Source organism: Phoxinus phoxinus (assembly GCF_949152265.1).
Source record: "Phoxinus phoxinus genome assembly, chromosome: 10".
Lineage (NCBI taxonomy): Eukaryota > Metazoa > Chordata > Actinopteri > Cypriniformes > Leuciscidae > Phoxinus > Phoxinus phoxinus.
Genome location: NC_136885.1, coordinates 2,087,117 through 2,106,593, shown reverse-complemented (window position 1 = coordinate 2,106,593; position 19,477 = coordinate 2,087,117). Strand labels below are relative to the sequence as shown.

The window sequence follows — 19,477 nt, the reverse complement described above, 5'->3', positions numbered from 1 at the left end:
GAACTTGTGTTCCTGAACTCGCCGTGTGCGGCGCTCAACATGCACCCTGAGGCGGCCATTGCTTGGGTCTCCCTGACCTCGCCGGCAGACATCTGGGGTCTTCCCGAGGGAAATGCTGCCTATAAATCTGGCAAGGCACGAGGTCATCAACAAGGACACCTCGGCCGACCATGATGGCCATCCCAGCTCTCAAAAGTCCCAGAGTCTCGCATGATCACCGATGAACAGCGTACAGCAGAGCCAGAGTTTATTTGTGGGGGTCCCATCTTAAAATGAGGGGGCGACTAATATATATATATATAGCTTAACATCTATAAATAAAACAGCTGCACACATTATTTACTTCACCGTATCAGCAGAACACACAACCGCTACAACATAGCTCTGCGATTATGAGCTTTTACAGTCTTATGGGCGATTATAAAGTGTCAATGTCATCATAACTCAGTCCAGAGAATCCACCAATTCACGTTCGAAAAACATCAGGGAAAGATTTAAAAGCCAGTAAGAAATGTAGATAGGCCAGTGCGTGTGTGTCCTGAAGTGCCGCAGAAAGGAGAAAGCACAACGGTCAGCTTTTCTCCCCAGAGCAGAGAGTGACGCTAAAGCTGCCGCCGCTTAAGGCACTTCTGGGTCGGCTAATCGCTGTGGATCGAGAGCATTTGATAAAGTTGTATTGTAATGTAGGGATGCGTTACCAGGATACACTGAACACACTTGCTGTGCAAGGCATTATTGTCAGTAAAAGGCAGTTAATGAAGACATTGAAGGTTTATGGATTACATCGTCGGCAATATGATAATTTAGAGGATGCTGTCGACTTTATATGCAGTGAACTGGGAAACTTCATGATCCCGGTGGATGTGCGTGAAGTGTTCGGAGCGAGGCGTCGGTGTCAGGAAAGAAGACGTAAGGATCCTTCTGTCTCTGCTGGACCCAGTCAATCCTCCAGCTCGCCAGAGACGACGTCTTACACGAAGGCAATATTTCTCACACGGGCCGAATTTCATATGGCATGTAGAATCCTACGACAAACTCAAGCCGTGTGGGATATGCATTACTGGATGCGTAGCCAATGGTAGTAATCCTCGTTGGGGTGTTTCTTATTTTACGTGGCCTATAAATACAGCTTTAGGTATGGGATGAAGGAGCGTTATTTAGCCTACATTAAAAAGATAAACAGACTTAACTGAACATGATTATTGACTGCTGCTTGTTTGTTCAGTATTATTGGTGTGTGTGTGTGTGTGTTCTCTCCCCTTATTATCTCTATATCTCCGCCGGTAACGTTAGCTAGAGACCCCCACGAAGCTCAGATTATAACTTGAACCCTGACACAGGAACTATGAATAAATCATGTTGTATGCATTCATTGGCATCATTTTACACATTGATATAACCTAGCAAACCCATAAACAATGCAAAGAGTCACTCAAATGTCCATGGGCTGTATTCAAACAGCGGCTCATATATGTTATTGAGGGGATGTCTACCTGTTTTTTTTATTTATTTATTTTTTATTCTTTTTTGCTTTTTAACTATATACACGTACATATACATGTAACAAACAAAAACATCCTCTCAGTATTTTACATTGATATTCTATATCTCCTCTTTTCTTAGTCTTTTATTAACACCTTTCAAAGTCCGTCACATTTTAAGAACGATCTGAAAGGTCCCCATACTCCATCAAAAACTGTATATTTGTCTCTCAAAATATAAGTCATCTTTTCCATGGTCATATTTGTTACCATTTCTTTTAGCCAACGTTCTATACTTGGTGCACAAACACTTTTCCAATTTAACGAAATAAGTCGTTTTGCTTAAAGAATGCATATATTAATAAATATATACACTCTTTCTTTTTTAACTTCATCTCCTTAGGAAATAAATGTAAAAGAAAAAGTAAAGGTGACAGTGGAATATTAACATCAAGGATCTTCTCTATCATTTCTTTCACACCTTTCCAGAAACGTTCGACATCTTCGCACTCCCATATGCAATGATATAATGTACCTTTAGACTCACTGCATCTTAAACAAGTGTCAGGGACATTTTCATTATATTTTTGCAATACAACTGGAGTTATATTAATCCGCATCAACCACTTCTATTGTAGCAGTTTCAAACGTGTGCTCGTTGTTTGTGCTTGAGCCTTTTTACATGTTTCCATCCAGTCCTCCATCTGAATATCCTCATTAATATCCAATCTCCAGGCTTCCAGTTTGTGGTTTGAGGAGTACCTGTTTATTGAATGAGTTGTGTGTGTCTTTACGCGCAGTGTGTCGGCCTATACTTGAATTAAGTTGTATTGTAGTTGCTAGGCTTTGCTATGGTGAAAAAATTTATAACAACTTAACCTTATTTTTATATTTATAGTAATTGTAGTATAGTATAATAATTATAGTATAGTATAGTTATATTATAGTATATTATAGTATAGTATAATAATTGTCAGTGTCCGGTTGGTGTGATGGTAGCTCACTGAATCCACTGTAAGAAAATGTGTGTGCGCAAGACATGTCTGGCATATTTAGCCCTGTTATTTGATTTCAGCGAATGATGCCGTGATGCAACCCCATAATGCCGCGTATCTATTAATAAAGCGCTACTAGGCAAACACATGGTGTAACCCCCCCCCCTTTCTCTTCTCCCTTTATTTTACAGGAGGACTTGAATGAAGTAAGAGACGTTAGGAACGCACATCGCATCTACAAACATCACTGTCCCGTCAGGAATCCCGGATCTCCTGTATCTGCAGCTCACCTGTGGCGCAGAGGACCTTCTTCTTCCACTCACTGATGACTTAGCCCGTTGCAAAGAGAGCTGCAAGTTTCTCAGTGCAGTTCCAGTGATGAGGACATATTCGACATGTGCACAATAATGATGGAAGAATCCGGCTTCGGCTTCCCAATGAGTACGTCACAAGCACTTGACTTGTGTGTGTCTCTGAGGAATATCATCCGCCCAGATGTGTTTCTGTGGCCAACCGCATGACCGTCACCCTTTGTTTCTGCCAAAGACCACTCACCAATAATGCCAAGACCCTTCTCAACACCACACCAGACTTAGTGAACACTCATGCAAACCCAGAGGAGGAGACGGGACGAATCACTCGCTTGCTTTATTTCATGTGTTTCACGTAAGACAAAACATCTTATTTTACTGTGATGTCCAGTAGTGGTGGCTGGTCCAGAGAGAACTGCAGACGTGACCAGCATCAGCAGAAGCGAAGCCACAGGTGGACAGGCAACCAGCTCGTCTTGGCTTTCAGAGAGTCCACGTGATAAACTAACAATAGTGGAGGCACAGAGTATGTGTAGAGACCCAAGGAGTTCAACATTACAACTTTGGCTCCGTGTGAAGATCACATTAAAAGCAGGAATGAAGGCAGACAGACACTTCCACATGCAGACACAGACCTGGTGAACACAAGTGTTAGGTCAGTGAACTGGGTAAAGACGGCGGCCTTATCTTGGTTTAAACTCTTCTGTACTTTGGTTATGCTCCAGTCATGTGGGCATTTGGTTGAAGGGACATGTAAATCTTAGCATTTACGATGCTAATACGAGCTACTGCTAACAAATAGCTAGCTATAGTCTAACAATTGAATCATGTGTCACTTAAATAAATGAAATATTAATGGATGGATGAAAATAAAAAACACCTGAATCATGTCAGGAAACCTTTAAAAATTCACTTTGAGATTACTTAAATTGGGTCGCTTAAAATGACTTAATTCCATGATGTTGAAGTTACATGAACAAATTATGTTTGTTTAATGTAATCCAGTTATGTGGAACCTGTTGACATAAAAAAAGTTAATTAAAGCCAACATATAATTTTTTTGAGTGCAGCGCAGGGAAGAAGCAGACGTGAGCTTATAGCAGTTAATAATAAATGATTAATGTTCATTCCCTGCTTGTGCGCTCCAGGGAAACCTGCTATATCCATAAATGCAGTAGTCTGAGCCTGCAAGCTGGGCATGTCCAGTGGAAAGGAGATGAACGGACACAATAAGAGGAACTGGAAGTGTGTAATGTGTGTGTGATCACTCTGCTGACAGAAGGATGTGACAGACCCACATCATCTCTGCTGCCAAATATCTCAATGTAGAGATTACTTTCATTTCTGGCATGATGAGTCCATTCTGATGGGACCAGTAGCATTTCTTTCAAAATTACCGAGTTTCAATATTTTTCCTATTTAAAACTTGACTCTTCTGTAGTTAAACCGTGTACTAAGATCGACGGAAAATGAAAAGTTGCGATTTTCCAAGCCTATATGGCTAGGAACTACTCTCATCCCGGCGTAAGAATCAAGGAACTGTGCGGCCGTACCATGTGTGCAGCAGGCGTAATGATATGACGGCTGTCAGTGACAGTTGACAATCAGTGACGGCTGGATTGAAAAAGGCCAGACGGGCAGTTTGTTGAGGTCAGTTTGTAGAGAAAGACTACACGCCTGCGCACATATTCAAATGCGCATATATAAACACGCAATAGCCTACTCATGTGAAAGAGTGAAAGACAATAAAAGAATAAACAAAACAGAAACAATGAAGAAAAACTAATGAACAAACAAAAAACTAAAGAGAAAAGAGAGAAAAACGAAATTGAATAAAAAAATAAAGTAATAGATCAAAACAATCTGAAAAAGGCGTGAATGCTTTGTTTGCGCAAAAACATAATTTACCACTTTATTTACAACGCGCATTCATCTCTGTTTACGTCTCTCTCTCTCTCTCTCTCTCTCTCTCTCTCTCTCTCTCTCTCTCTCTCTCTCGTCACATATAGAAAGTGAAAGCAAGTTCTCCTGACGCCATTTTAAGCAGGAAAAATACGATCAAAGTGTTTATCAAGGTTTAAGAAGAAGTTTACGTGTAGTTTTATGATGTTAAAGCTGGAAGATTTGAGATTCTGTATCTTGTAAAAGTTTGATCAAGGTGAGTGTTCATGTGTGACTTTCTCATATTAATATGAATCTCTGGAGGACATTTTACGTGATTGTTTGATATGAAACCTTTAACCCTTATGTGCTGTTGTGGCTGTTTTCAGCCACTATGGGGTATTTTTGAGTCTTATTTTGGCCATAACTTTTTCCGTGTTTCAGCAAATGGAATGATTTTTGGTGACAAAGCTTATTTTTACACATATTTTAGGAAAATGCTTTGAAAATTTTCAAAAACTCAACAGTACACTCTGGGCAAATTCACTACCCTTTCGTTATGTTCGTGGCTGAAAACAGCCACTACTTTAAACTGCTGTAAAAATTGATCAGATAAATATTTTTTTGCCATTTTTTTTGCATAAATCTATTAATCAACCTCAGTCCTGTTCAAAACTACTAAATGTTTTAAAAAAAATCAAGATTTTAACTCTTTAATTGCCAAATTCACAAATTATGTAACTGATTTGGGAGGGGAAAAAACACAAAATTACTTATTTTCAATATAAAATGTGATTGTGGACTGGATTTTTTTTTACCTTTTATCACAGTCTTGGACATGTCAAAGATTAGAAACAACATTGGTTTTGATGCATTGTTGGTTTTTGTGCAGCATCAGATTTTAACTTTTTCTCCCTCATTTACTGTTCGTGGCTGTTTTTGCCCCATTGACTTCCATTATAACCACATTTTTTGATTGCAAAGCCATGACACCATAAAATCATGCATTTTTGATTGTTGGTGGTTTTCCCTGTTGGGAAGAGGTAAAAATTTAAATTTTTACTGTTGATAACCAGGTGGCACCATTAACCCTTTATATAGGCCTGTGCAAAAAAAAGCTTAGTTTCTGGCTTTTACATGGAGTTATATGGAGTATAATAGCATAATAAAGTGTGTGTGTGTGTGTGTGTGTGTGTGTGTGTGTGTGTGTGTGTGTGTGTGTGTGTGTGTGTGTGTGTGTGTGAGTGAGAGAGAACTCACCTTGATGCGTCTGAGAAAATCAAAATATGCACCTCAGCTCTCAGAACTACATGGAGTAAACAAAAACCAAGTAAGTGTATTTATGCATCTGCTGCCTTTTGATGGTGAGAAATGCAGACTAAACAAAAACTAAGCAAGTGGATTTGAACACTTGCATGCAAGCCTGCTGGTCATTTGATGGTGAGAAGAGCAGCAAGCAACATGAGAAAGGGCTTGACTTGTAGTGAAGTTTTAGAGATGATCATGCAGCCCGACCCCTCCAGCGAGCTGCAGGATGTATTGTCTTCTCCCTCTGACACCACAGACTCAGGAGAGTCAGACCATTATTTGGATTTGGCACCCTCATCATCCTCTCTAGCTTCCACTGAAGGCGAGGGGGATTCGGAAGATCCTGGGTCTGGGTGGATTGGGAGAAACGGCGAAGTGTGGTTTTCCACCAACGCGGAGACAACTCCCTTTCTTCAGCCTGCCAGAGGCGTGACTTCATGGCCGACGAGATGATTGACCTCATTGTCAGCATGACCAACCTCCAAAACGCAGAGCTCTGGTGATTTCTTGAATCTTGAGAGGGACATGGTGGCTCTAAAAATCGCACGACCACTGTGATCATCCCACAGGCAACGTGTGGACTCCCCTCTGGACCTGTAGACGCCGGCCAAAATCAGTAGCCCCATGTAGGCACGGAGATCTGTGGAGTCCACCCCGGTCCAGTTTCTCATTGTGCGGCGCCCGTAAAAAACAGATTGAACACAGAATCAATGTTCTGGACCCTTGCGATGGCATAGCGCGTCGGCCATGAAGTCACGCCTCTGGCAGGCTGAAGAAAGGGAGTTGTCTCCGCGTTGGTGGAAAACCAAACTTCACCGTTTCTCACAATCCACCCAGACCCAGGATCTTCCGAATCCTCCTCGCCTTCAGTGGAAGCTAGAGAGGATGATGAGGGTGCCAAATCCAAATAATGGTCTGACTCTCCTGAGTCTGTGGTGTCAGAGGGAGAAGACAATACATCCTGCAGCTCGCTGGAGGGGTCCGGCTGCAGAATCATCTCTAGAACTTCACTACAAGTCAAGCCCTTTCTCATGTTGCTTGCTGCTCTTCTCACCATCAAATGACCAGCAGGCTTGCATGCAAGTGTTCAAATCCACTTGCTTAGTTTTTGTTTAGTCTGCATTTCTCATTATCAAAAGGCAGCAGATGCATAAATACGCTTAATTTGTTTTTGTTTACTCCATGTAGTTCTGAGAGCTGAGGTGCATATTTTGATTTTCTCAGACGCATCAAGTTCTCTCTCACACACACACACACACACACACACACACACACACACACACACACACACACACACACACACACACACACACACACACACACACACACACACACACACACACACACACACACACACACACACACACACACACTTTATTATGCTATTATACTCCATATAACTCCATGTAAAAGCCAGAAACTAAGCTTTTTTTTGCACAGGCCTATATAAAGGGTTAATTGTGCCACCTGGTTATCAACAGTAAAAATTACAAATTTTACCTCTTCCCAACAGGGAAAACCACCAACAATCAAAAATACATGATTTTATGGTGTCATGGCTTTGCAATCAAAAAATGTGGTTATAATGGAAGTCAATGGGGCAAAAACAGCCACGAACAGTAAATGAGGGAGAAAAAGTTAAAATCTGATGCTGCACAAAAACTATCAATGCATCAAAACCAATGTTGTTTCTAATCTTTGACATGTCCAAGACTGTGATAAAAGGTAAAAAAAAATCCAGTCCACAATCACATTTTATATTGAAAATAAGTAATTTTGTGTTTTTTTCCCTTCCAAATCAGTGACATAATTTATGAATTTGGCAATTAAAGAGTTAAAATCTTGATTTTTTTAAAAACATTTAGTAGTTTTGAACAGGACTGAGGTTGATTAATAGATTTGTGCAAAAAAAATGGCAAAAAAATATTTATCTGATCATATTTTACAGCAGTTTAAAGTAGTGGCTGTTTTCAGCCACGAACATAACGAAAGGATGGAAATTTGAACAATGCACAAGGGTTAATAAAGGGTTTCTTTCACTTCAAAGTTTCCTTTGTGTTTCGTGATGTTTGTGTTTCTTCAGAAGTTTAGCTTATGTGTAAACATTCATAGGTTTGTTTTCTTTTTCACCCGAACATGTTAAATCAGCGTTTCTATTTAGTTTCCTTTGTGTCTTTTTTATTCAATCAAACATACTGTGTTTGAGATTAAAATTTATTATTTTGTAATTTAAAAAAATTAAAAGATTGACAAAAAAAGACTTTTTAAGGCTCAAAGTTGATATGCATGTAAATCTTTGAAAACCTTTATTTTTCTTTGTGCATTTCGAACACTTTTCATCACAAACGCACAAATTGTGTTTTTTCTTGTAAGTCTAATAAATACATTTTCTAAATCTGTTGCTTGCGAGTTGAAAGTTGTGACGTTCGCGAACGAACCGATTCTTTTGAACGGCTCATAAACATGAACGATGGGAGCCGAGTCGCGGCTGGAGGGGAGCCGTTCTTTCTGTCGTTCTTTTTTCCCTATGCGTGTTTCACACAGATGCACACAAAGGCTGCGTTTACACTTGGCATTAACATGCGATCACCATGATCCGATCAAGCAGCTCGGATCATTAGCCAATTAGGACACCATGCGTTTACATTTGTTCATATTAAGTAGCCTCTGTATCTGGATAACCGATCGGATTTCTGTTTTTGCATAATATTTAAATTAGGTCTGTAGCACGACACCAATAAGAGTAAAGATAATACAAATTAATTAATATCCCAATTGCTTTCACTCACTCACTTTACTTTCCTGTGCAATCTCCATCCTTAAATCAAATTACGTTTTTTGAATGAAGGAATATTTCCAGAGTTGATCATACAAAAATAACAATATAAGTCACATCATCATCGGGTGATGTCCTATTTGCAAAGTTTACAGTAGTAATAGTGGACTGTATGTAGACATTTCCATTTTATTTATTCAAATTTTATCTACAGTAGCCTATATATTTAAAACTTTAAATATTTTTTGTTTTTTATCAAAACGTTCTTGTGTGGAAGTGTTTGTAGTAAAAGCTGTTTTGCACAGAAATTCATTGCAGCTGGCTTTGTTTTTTTATGTTTATTTGTGAGTAGGTATTGTATGGTGTGTGATATCTGAGTTTTAATTATTTGACTACAAATCTCACCTCATCATTCCTCCCAGTGATTATTTCCAGGATAAACTGAGATGCCCCCAAGCTGGCTTCTTAAAACTGACTAAATATTTAAAAAGAGCCAAAAGAACCGTTCTTTTGAACGGCTCTTTGAAAGGTACGGATCGCCAAGATCCGGATCCCCTCAAAGAGCCATAAATCCCATCTCAAGCTGTGTCTCAGTGGGCGGTCTCTACCAACCAGGGTGGAAGGCCCTTTTCTATTGGTCACCCTGGGTCGAAGTGACAGGTTGACCACACCCACTACATGCACTGCAAATCATTATATCATCAACTTCTTTATTTTTATGCTTTAAGAAGACTTTTTTTCAATCTTTATTTTTTTTCAATTAGAAAATAATTAGTTTTACTCTCAAACGCATTATGTTTGATTGAATAAAAGTAGTAAATATGCTGTACCATGTGTCAAAATGATTGATGGCTTCCGGTTGACCTTGACCTATGACCTTTTCCGGTCCCGCCTCTTCCGGTGTCTATTGTTGTGGTTTGACCTATTGACCCCCACCCCTCCAATCGATCATGTGTTTTGACAGGTTGTGCGTCCGGTGTGTATAGATAAGGATTGAGCAGATGACCTATCTATCCGATCAATCAAATGTTTTGACAGGTTGACCATCCAGCCTCTACTGATAACGGTTGAGCGGTTGACAGTTTGACCATCCGGCCTCTATGATAAAGGTTGAGCAGTTGAGCTATCTATCCGATCAATCAATTGTTTTGACATAAGCTTTGTGCGTTTTTATGGCAGAAAGTTTGAGGCGTTGTTATAGGCCATGTATCACCATTCCACAGTCCGGTCTGGTTTCCTGTGTAATGTGAGACGCAAAAGTCTGTGTCACAGGGGCTTCACCCTCCCTCTGCATCTGTGTCACAGGCAGTCCCCCCACCCTCTGCATGTCTGCTCTGACATCTAAAACAACGTCACACAAACAGTCTATCCTTTAAAATATCTTGCAAATGAAACTAGAGTTGAAAAACATACTGTTAAAATTGTGTAAATTAAATGGTTATAAAATAAAAAACTACTGTTTTAGTTTTAGATAAACAAAATAATATAAAAGCACAGATTGGTTCTCTCTCTCTTACAGCACCGCCTGACGGTCTCTGACTCCTAGGGTTTATTCAGTGATCAGAATGAGACATTGTGTAAGGGCTAAAATGATTTCAAAGTTTAAAAATGTTTTTAAATTAAAATTCCTAACCTATAGATGTCCATACATCCTATGATTGAGTTAAAAGTTGTAAAACACTGTTTTTCATGAATGAGCTTACACTGTCTCAAAAGTAAAGGAGCGTGCGTCTATGTTTTTCTCTGTGTGTGTGTGTGTGTGTGTGTGTCAAAGCAGTAAACAATCATTATCTCTGGTACACAGGTGGTTGTATTTTCTGTGTTTGTGACAGTCATTTGTTTTAAAAAAACATAGATGCTGGACATTTTTGCAGTCCGTTTGACAGGTTCAATTAAATGATAGCTAGTTAGTTAGTTAGCCTACTAATATAAAAGTCTTTCACTTTTATATGCTGACTTTGCTTGAAGTTGTTATAATATAATATATAATAATATGATGGTATAATATAAATAAACATCTTACTAAAAATCATCTTACACTTTTAGAGAGTTGAACATATAGCTGTCCATACATCCTATTTCATGTTTTTTCCTGAAGTCTCTCTTAGATCTTTTAAAAATAAAAGATTGTTTAAATTCAATTCAATGAACTAATAAAAACAAATATTCTACATCGATGGTCTATGGAAAAACTTGACTTGAACTTAGGGTATAAGGGTATATATATTTTTTTTATCAGGTTGCATGTAAAGAACTTTGAAATGTATGGGTCTCACAAGTCATCTCACACATTGTGTGAAATGTTCAATAATTCCTTAAATAGCAACAATGAAGACATTTTAGAATCTGTGATGCCTCAGACCGACCCCCATTGATAGGCTGCTTATAATGTCCTTCCAATCACCAGCACATCTTCACAGAAATTCCTTACTTGACAATAATGTTGGCTTCAGGATATAGGGTGACAGAGCAGATGAGCCTCTGTGCATCATGTAATGTTAGTCTGCTAACACCTTTCCAGAGCCAAAGTTTTGTTCGTACTAAATTTATTTCAAAGCATAATCGTAAAAGTTTAAATATGATATTTTAAAATGAAAAGATTGTTTAAATTAAATCTTTAAAGTTTTAATACAATCGTATAATCTATTTATCTTTTAGAAGATTACTGTAATGATTTTGTTTAACGGTGACCCTAAAATATAATTGTTATTAAACAATGTCTGTTCAAAAACTTGTTGAAAAACTTAGAGAAACTCGGGTTTTGTACCGTAACTGCGTATTCTATCCCGTACACCTAAACACGACCATCACAGAAAACTATTAAATAAATAATTTAATATCCTTTTTAAGTTGTTTTGCACCCAGCAAAGTTGGTTCCATAAATTAACTAATCGCTATTTTTAAATGAAACGTATAAATAAAGTATATAACTCAATGAATAATAACAAATATGTTACTATTCAAACAATGTAAACATAGTTTTAGCTAAATGAATATATATATATATAAATAAAAATTATTTATATAAACACTTTACATTTTCATAGAGCTGAAGAAGTAGTTTTTTATGCAATGATAAAAAACAATTACAGGCCAGAGGAGCCTCTCGGGCACAATGTCACAGCATATATACAGTTAGTCTGCGTTCCAGAGTTTTATTCATACTAAATGCATTTAAAATCATAATCTTAAAAGTTTAAATTAGATCTTTAATTTAATTAGATCAAATCTTTGAAGTTTTATTAAAATCGTATCTTCTATTTATCTTCTTACAAGACTTCTGTATGATATATGTATATGTATGATGTATGATATATATAAGGTATAATTTTTTACTAAACAACGTATGTTCAAAAATAAAATAAAAATCTTCTATTTATCTTCTTACAAGACTTCTGTATGATATATGTATCTGTATGATGTATGATATATATATATATATATATATAAACTATAATTTTTTACTAAACAACGTATGTTCAAAAATAAAATAAAAAATGTTTTAAAGCAAAAACTATATGCTTTGGCGTCTTAGATTTATAAAAAATATTAAATCACCAGTTTTGTCCATGCGACATGAAACATGCCATCAAAGTTTGTCCCAATGTTTTTTAAAATCCCAGGACTCTACATTTCTCTTATTTAGATTAGGTTGTATCATTTAGAAAATCACCACATATTTTCAGAGATGTGATGTGCCTCTGTGGCCTACGAGTAAAGTTTGTCTTGAGCGAATATTACATTTTACTCGTCTTAATTCAAAGAATGATCTTACTTTTCTACGCTAGCTATGATCTATTACACGTATAAGATGAATATATAATTTTTTACTTATCTTGTATCTCCCGAATTATCCTTAATCAGTGTGGAAACACACAGGGTGAAATATTTATGTAGAATTTTAAAATGTTAGCGTTTGTTGATGCGACAGTTTGTCTGTTGACCGCATGATACTATAGCATGAACCATACCCTTTGGCCCCCTCGATTTTGAAGGCTTTTTGTTAAAGACCCTAAAGATAGTCCTTAAAGGTACGCTGTGTAGGAATTTCCCCCATCTAGCGGTGAAATTGTATTTTGCATTCAAACGAATGGAGCTCTCTAGCACCTCGCTTTTCAAATGCGTGTTGCAACTACGGTAGCCGTTATGTACCGAGAAGCTATAACAACATGTCTTCCAATAGCACTTCATCGAGTTTAACTAGACATGTTATGGTGCCTATATAATGAATTACACAACCAACCAATGAAAAAAGCTCGTAATTTAGACCGTGACATTGACTGACCTGTCGAGAAGAAAGCAGCATCCCTTCATTATCTCTTTCCATCTGGGAAAAGCTATCGCGATATCTACCATAGTTTTGAGTTCACCGGTCACGTTTCCTTTGAAATATATATAAATATATATATATATATATATTTGTATTTATTTTTTTGCTTTTTGGCTACGAGGATACCTTGTCCTGTGGCTCGGCATACTGTAAGTATGATCCTGTATTATGAAGTACCGTGCAGTGTAGCCCTTCAAATTTGTCTCTCACTGATCTCCTCGTATGCATCAGCTGGTTTCAGTCAGCCGGCTCTGAACGAAAACGTGTTTTGGAAACGCGTTTAGGTAGGCTAGTGCTTTCTGCCCCTCTCTGCTATTATATATATTTTTCAAGATGGCGGTACGACATGGAACCCTCCATGGACTTACCCGTCCCGTATAAATACAGATAAGAAATTATTTGCTTACGAGGATAAGCCAAATCATTGGCAGAGGTAATTTTACACCAATGAGGACATATTTATGAATCAAGACATTGATTTTAGCTAATAAAATACTTTTTTTTTTAAACGACTGTACTTTTAGTTTCAAATGTGTAAATTACAAAACAGCAATCTAATCTACACATGAGCGGTCTTCAGAAGTCATAACTTCAGGGGCCAGTGGGTCTCCTGAGAATATCTAATTTCACTTAAAACCAAAGATTAAGCTAAATGACACTAGTTTCCACCATTCGCCCCAAAATCACCCTATACGATTTCTATTACACTTTTTCAAAGGATAATCTTGCTTTAAAGTTTGAAAAGCATTCCTTCATATTTGCTGTGTTCTGACACAATGTCATTAATTGGTACTTTTTCTTTTAATCCTCTTTTAAAATGTACTTTTCTTATTTCTACAAAGGTACAATTACAATTCATGCAGGTATAATGTAAAAAAATATGTCTGATGCAATGTTTTGCAAAGAAATAGTAACTGCAATACTCCAAACAGTTCAACACAATGACATCATTAAGGATGGACAATGGGTGAAACCATGGTGTGTGTCGGGTAGTTTTCCAGATTTGACCCAAAATCAAATACTCTATTACACTTTTCAAAGGATAATCTAGCTTTAAAGTTGTAATAAAAAGTTAAAACCTAACATATCGTTATACCTGTTGTGTTCCGACACAAGACCATTAACTGGTTCTTTTTGTTTTATAAATTTACTTTTCTTATTTCTTCAAATATCACCCCGATAAATATGGACTTAATATGGACACAATGTTTTTAGGGGAAAAAAGCAGCGTTTTAAAATACAACTAAACCAGATGATTTGTTTTTTGACAGACCTATGGAAATGCATGTTGGTTTCTAAGTTTCAGTCATAGCGCAACCACGCAATGTTCGAGAAAGCTAATATCGCTGTAATCTTTGCGAGGTCTCACCCGCAACGCAAAACTTTGTGTTGGGGTGATCCAAGCATAGTTTTACTAAAATAAAATATTACGGAAGTCATTTTCAAACTGTAATTATACCATATTTTATTGATCAATATTATGGTTTCGTATTGATTTAAAGTTTTGTTTGTTTGTTATTAACTAACACTTCAACATCCAGCACAGAATTAAAGAGACGAATGAGCTAAGGACGTTCTCTGAATAAACAGATAATGGTATGCTCACGATCTACAATATACAATTAGATATGTGTAAATAGCTGTGCTTAAATATTTAGTGATGCATAGTTCCACACTCTTGTAAAGCCTTTGGACTTACTTTAAAACACGAATTCAAAAGTCCAAAACACCCATATAAGATTCAAAAGGATTTATATGTATATAATAAATACACAAAAGTGTGCAAATGATGGTTTTATTACTTCACTGTTTCACATTTTGTATGTTGGACCGTATGTGTTTTTGGTGAAGACGTTTCTTTGAGAGTCGTCAACATGTAATGTTTATAGGAATAAATGACCAGAATTCGCTAAGAATTAAGAATTTAAGAATTAAGAATTTAAGCGATAGTCTTTCTGTTTGACTAAATTGATATTTTGTTGAGCGCAACCTTCCCTTCATCTATGATGTGGAATCACACAAAGTATATTAACACGAAAAGTAAGCGTGTGCTGTTTTACACTTAAACTATTACAACAGAATCACATCTGACTATTGCGCTGAGAGATGCATATTCATTAAAGCTCGAGGCTGTTAAACAAAGGTCCACACAACATGAGCCATTTAAAACAAATACAGAAAAGCCACTTGTGATCAGTTTGAATGTTTGTAATTAACATTTTATATACTAGTCGTTTACATCTCGTTTCTTTTTGTTTTTGTACAGTTTGCAAAAACTATAGCCGAGCATGGTCAAACGTATAGGAATTTATGAAAAAATATAGCATAAAGAGAATTAAATGACGGTCCTTCTACATGAGAGTGTTTAGAGACTAAACAAATCATATTTCTCTTAGAACATCTTTCTGCTATGTCTACGAAACATCGACATGAAAGACGAGTATTGCTGTTACCTATAAAACTATTACGCTTCAAACTCACCTAACTATTACACTTAAAGTTGTGCATTGTCACTAAACAACGGCTAAGCTAATGAATTACAGTTGGTAGGCATCGGTCTTTTAGGCCTGATCCAGAAAACAGATGTTGTGTTTTATATCTTAATCATTTTTCTTCTTTTTATGAAAAAAACATGTGGCAAGCAGTTTTTGGCCTCATCGGCAGAATACCAAAATGTTTTCGTACATTTCAATTGTTAGATAAATTACCTAACTATCATATCAACAGTTATATGTGAAACGAGCTCAGTCGCATTAGAGTTGGATTCTTGGTTATATTAAACATTGATATTGAACAATAGTGCTAGTGATCTTGGCCTCATCAAAGCTCACACGAGCAAACCGACTATTAGCATGTAACATTTTGGACATTTTTGATTTTGTTTGCATTTCTTCTGAAACACACCGTTTTTAAATTGTTTACCCATTTTTAACATAATTATTCTTATCACTTTGAAAAACAACCATGTATTCCTAGAATGTCGTCAGCTGCTAGAAATGTCGTGCGTACGTCCTATCTCACATCGATCGTAGGTGTTGCCTGCACCGCCTAATCTACAGCTAAAGAAAACATTTATATTATTAAATTATGTATTATTAAATTAAAAATGCCACGAAATAAAGACAAGAAAACATATTTCTGTAAGCGACCCTCATAATCTGCGCATACAACAAAACACAGTGCGTCCGTGTACGATGATTTATCAGAAAATTACTTTTGTTTGAAGAAAAACTTAAATCAGCCGGTGCTTAATAACTATTGAAGTTATTAGACATTCGGCGATGGCGTGTGTTATGCAATATTTATATCGCGTTTTAATTTAAACTCAATATATTTTGAATGCGCTAAAGGTCTATAACTGAACTTTAACATCTTAATATTTGGTAGAAGTTAACTTAAAGCCTTACTTTCTAAATGTTTTTTACGGAACTTGTTGCGAACAATTCACCCCCTCATAATCTTTAATGAAAATATCATGGATTGAGAGAAAATATTTGCCTTTGTCTCCCCACTTTGTCATTTTACCCGCGATACAACACTTGATATGCATTAAACCGCGGTATTCGCATGAGTCATTTAAATAGTATATTATCCTAGTTTATGACTATATTTTGGGGCGGTAAGTGTTTAATTTTGTAAAAATGATTTCAAACGCTATTTAGATTATGTAATAGCCTACCATTTTTAAATGAGATCAGACATGACTATAAAATACATTTTTGTAGGGTGGCATATTCATAACATCTCCATGCTAATCCTATATAGCTGTTTACGACGTCATGACGACGACACCCCTATACAACCCCTACATCCGGGTTGGGCTGAGCTCTATCAGTTGTTTTGAGCTCTATCGCACAAAACCCTTGGTTCTAGCTGTACTATCTGCGGACTGCTATGCTACTGCGACATCTCATCGATCAAAAGTCGAAGGAACATTGTCTGACCCTGCCGCAAACTTCTTCGACTCACGCTTCTAACCGCAAAAACATAAACCTTCCGTGCGTTAACACAAGAGGCCTGGACGATTGTGCTGCAAAGACTCACTCAGGAGATTCAAGGAATTAACAGAATCCTTCACCATCAAATAGGAGACTATCTAAAAATCTAACAACTTCTGAAATGGAAGAATGGAACCCATTGAGTTCTGGCGAAGTGAGGGACAAGTATCATCCGGCGTGTGAGTGCGCCACGGGCAAAGACTGTCGTTTAAGAGCTACGCTAGACTGTATGTTTAAAGATCATTTTAGAGGCCAGATGGTTGTCTTGATGCACAGGATCATCGACGCTGCGTGTGATATGAATAACGATTGCGCGGGGGATACCAAGCGTGAAACAAATCTCAAAAATGAAATGGATGACATAAGAGGGTTGGTTGGATCATGGACTGATGTTACACCCATGTTTTTTAACGATAAAGAGTCGACCGACGTAATCCTCAGAAAAGTTCTGGATGTGATGCTTGAAAGTAGTGACAAAGAGCTAGGAGTCACTGAATTACTCTGTATGTGCACGTTTGTAACAGATCTCTGTGTGTCAATGTTGTCAAAAAATGCAAAAACTGACGTGGGTGAAATAGTTGAAAGTCTGGTCAGCTACAGCCTAGAGCAAAACATGATAGCGTGCCGCAACTTCCTATTTTTGTTAGACCATCTGTAAATGTCTGTCATTTTCTTTACTACTTCAATATATGATTGTATAACGTTGAAATAAAAAATGTATTTTATAGTCATGTCTGATCTCATTTAAAAATGGTAGGCTATTACATAATCTAAATAGCGTTTGAAATCATTTTTACAAAATTAAACACTTACCGCCCCAAAATATAGTCATAAACTAGGATAATATACTATTTAAATGACTCATGCGAATACCGCGGTTTAATGCATATCAAGTGTTGTATCGCGGGTAAAATGACAAAGTGGGGAGACAAAGGCAAATATTTTCTCTCAATCCATGATATTTTCATTAAAGATTATGAGGGGGTGAATTGTTCGCAACAAGTTCCGTAAAAAACATTTAGAAAGTAAGGCTTTAAGTTAACTTCTACCAAATATTAAGATGTTAAAGTTCAGTTATAGACCTTTAGCGCATTCAAAATATATTGAGTTTAAATTAAAACGCGATATAAATATTGCATAACACACGCCATCGCCGAATGTCTAATAACTTCAATAGTTATTAAGCACCGGCTGATTTAAGTTTTTCTTCAAACAAAAGTAATTTTCTGATAAATCATCGTACACGGACGCACTGTGTTTTGTTGTATGCGCAGATTATGAGGGTCGCTTACAGAAATATGTTTTCTTGTCTTTATTTCGTGGCATTTTTAATTTAATAATACATAATTTAATAATATAAATGTTTTCTTTAGCTGTAGATTAGGCGGTGCAGGCAACACCTACGATCGATGTGAGATAGGACGTACGCACGACATTTCTAGCAGCTGACGACATTCTAGGAATACATGGTTGTTTTTCAAAGTGATAAGAATAATTATGTTAAAAATGGGTAAACAATTTAAAAACGGTGTGTTTCAGAAGAAATGCAAACAAAATCAAAAATGTCCAAAATGTTACATGCTAATAGTCGGTTTGCTCGTGTGAGCTTTGATGAGGCCAAGATCACTAGCACTATTGTTCAATATCAATGTTTAATATAACCAAGAATCCAACTCTAATGCGACTGAGCTCGTTTCACATATAACTGTTGATATGATAGTTAGGTAATTTATCTAACAATTGAAATGTACGAAAACATTTTGGTATTCTGCCGATGAGGCCAAAAACTGCTTGCCACATGTTTTTTTCATAAAAAGAAGAAAAATGATTAAGATATAAAACACAACATCTGTTTTCTGGATCAGGCCTAAAAGACCGATGCCTACCACTTATCAACTGTAATTCATTAGCTTAGCCGTTGTTTAGTGACAATGCACAACTTTAAGTGTAATAGTTAGGTGAGTTTGAAGCGTAATAGTTTTATAGGTAACAGCAATACTCGTCTTTCATGTCGATGTTTCGTAGACATAGCAGAAAGATGTTCTAAGAGAAATATGATTTGTTTAGTCTCTAAACACTCTCATGTAGAAGGACCGTCATTTAATTCTCTTTATGCTATATTTTTTCATAAATTCCTATACGTTTGACCATGCTCGGCTATAGTTTTTGCAAACTGTACAAAAACAAAAAGAAACGAGATGTAAACGACTAGTATATAAAATGTTAATTACAAACATTCAAACTGATCACAAGTGGCTTTTCTGTATTTGTTTTAAATGGCTCATGTTGTGTGGACCTTTGTTTAACAGCCTCGAGCTTTAATGAATATGCATCTCTCAGCGCAATAGTCAGATGTGATTCTGTTGTAATAGTTTAAGTGTAAAACAGCACACGCTT

General features: G+C 36.8%; 1 protein-coding gene across 1 annotated transcript in view; it reads left to right on the top strand.

Annotated features, from left to right (window-relative positions):
• The first annotated feature begins 4,820 nt into the window (after positions 1 to 4,820).
• LOC307005391 (NACHT, LRR and PYD domains-containing protein 3-like) overlaps positions 4,821 to 19,477 on the top strand; it is a 60,275-nt gene continuing 45,618 nt past the window's right edge. The window contains exon 1 of the mRNA XM_079625510.1: positions 4,821 to 4,945. The gene's annotated coding sequence lies outside the window, so the exon portion shown is untranslated. The remainder of the gene's footprint in view (positions 4,946 to 19,477) is intronic.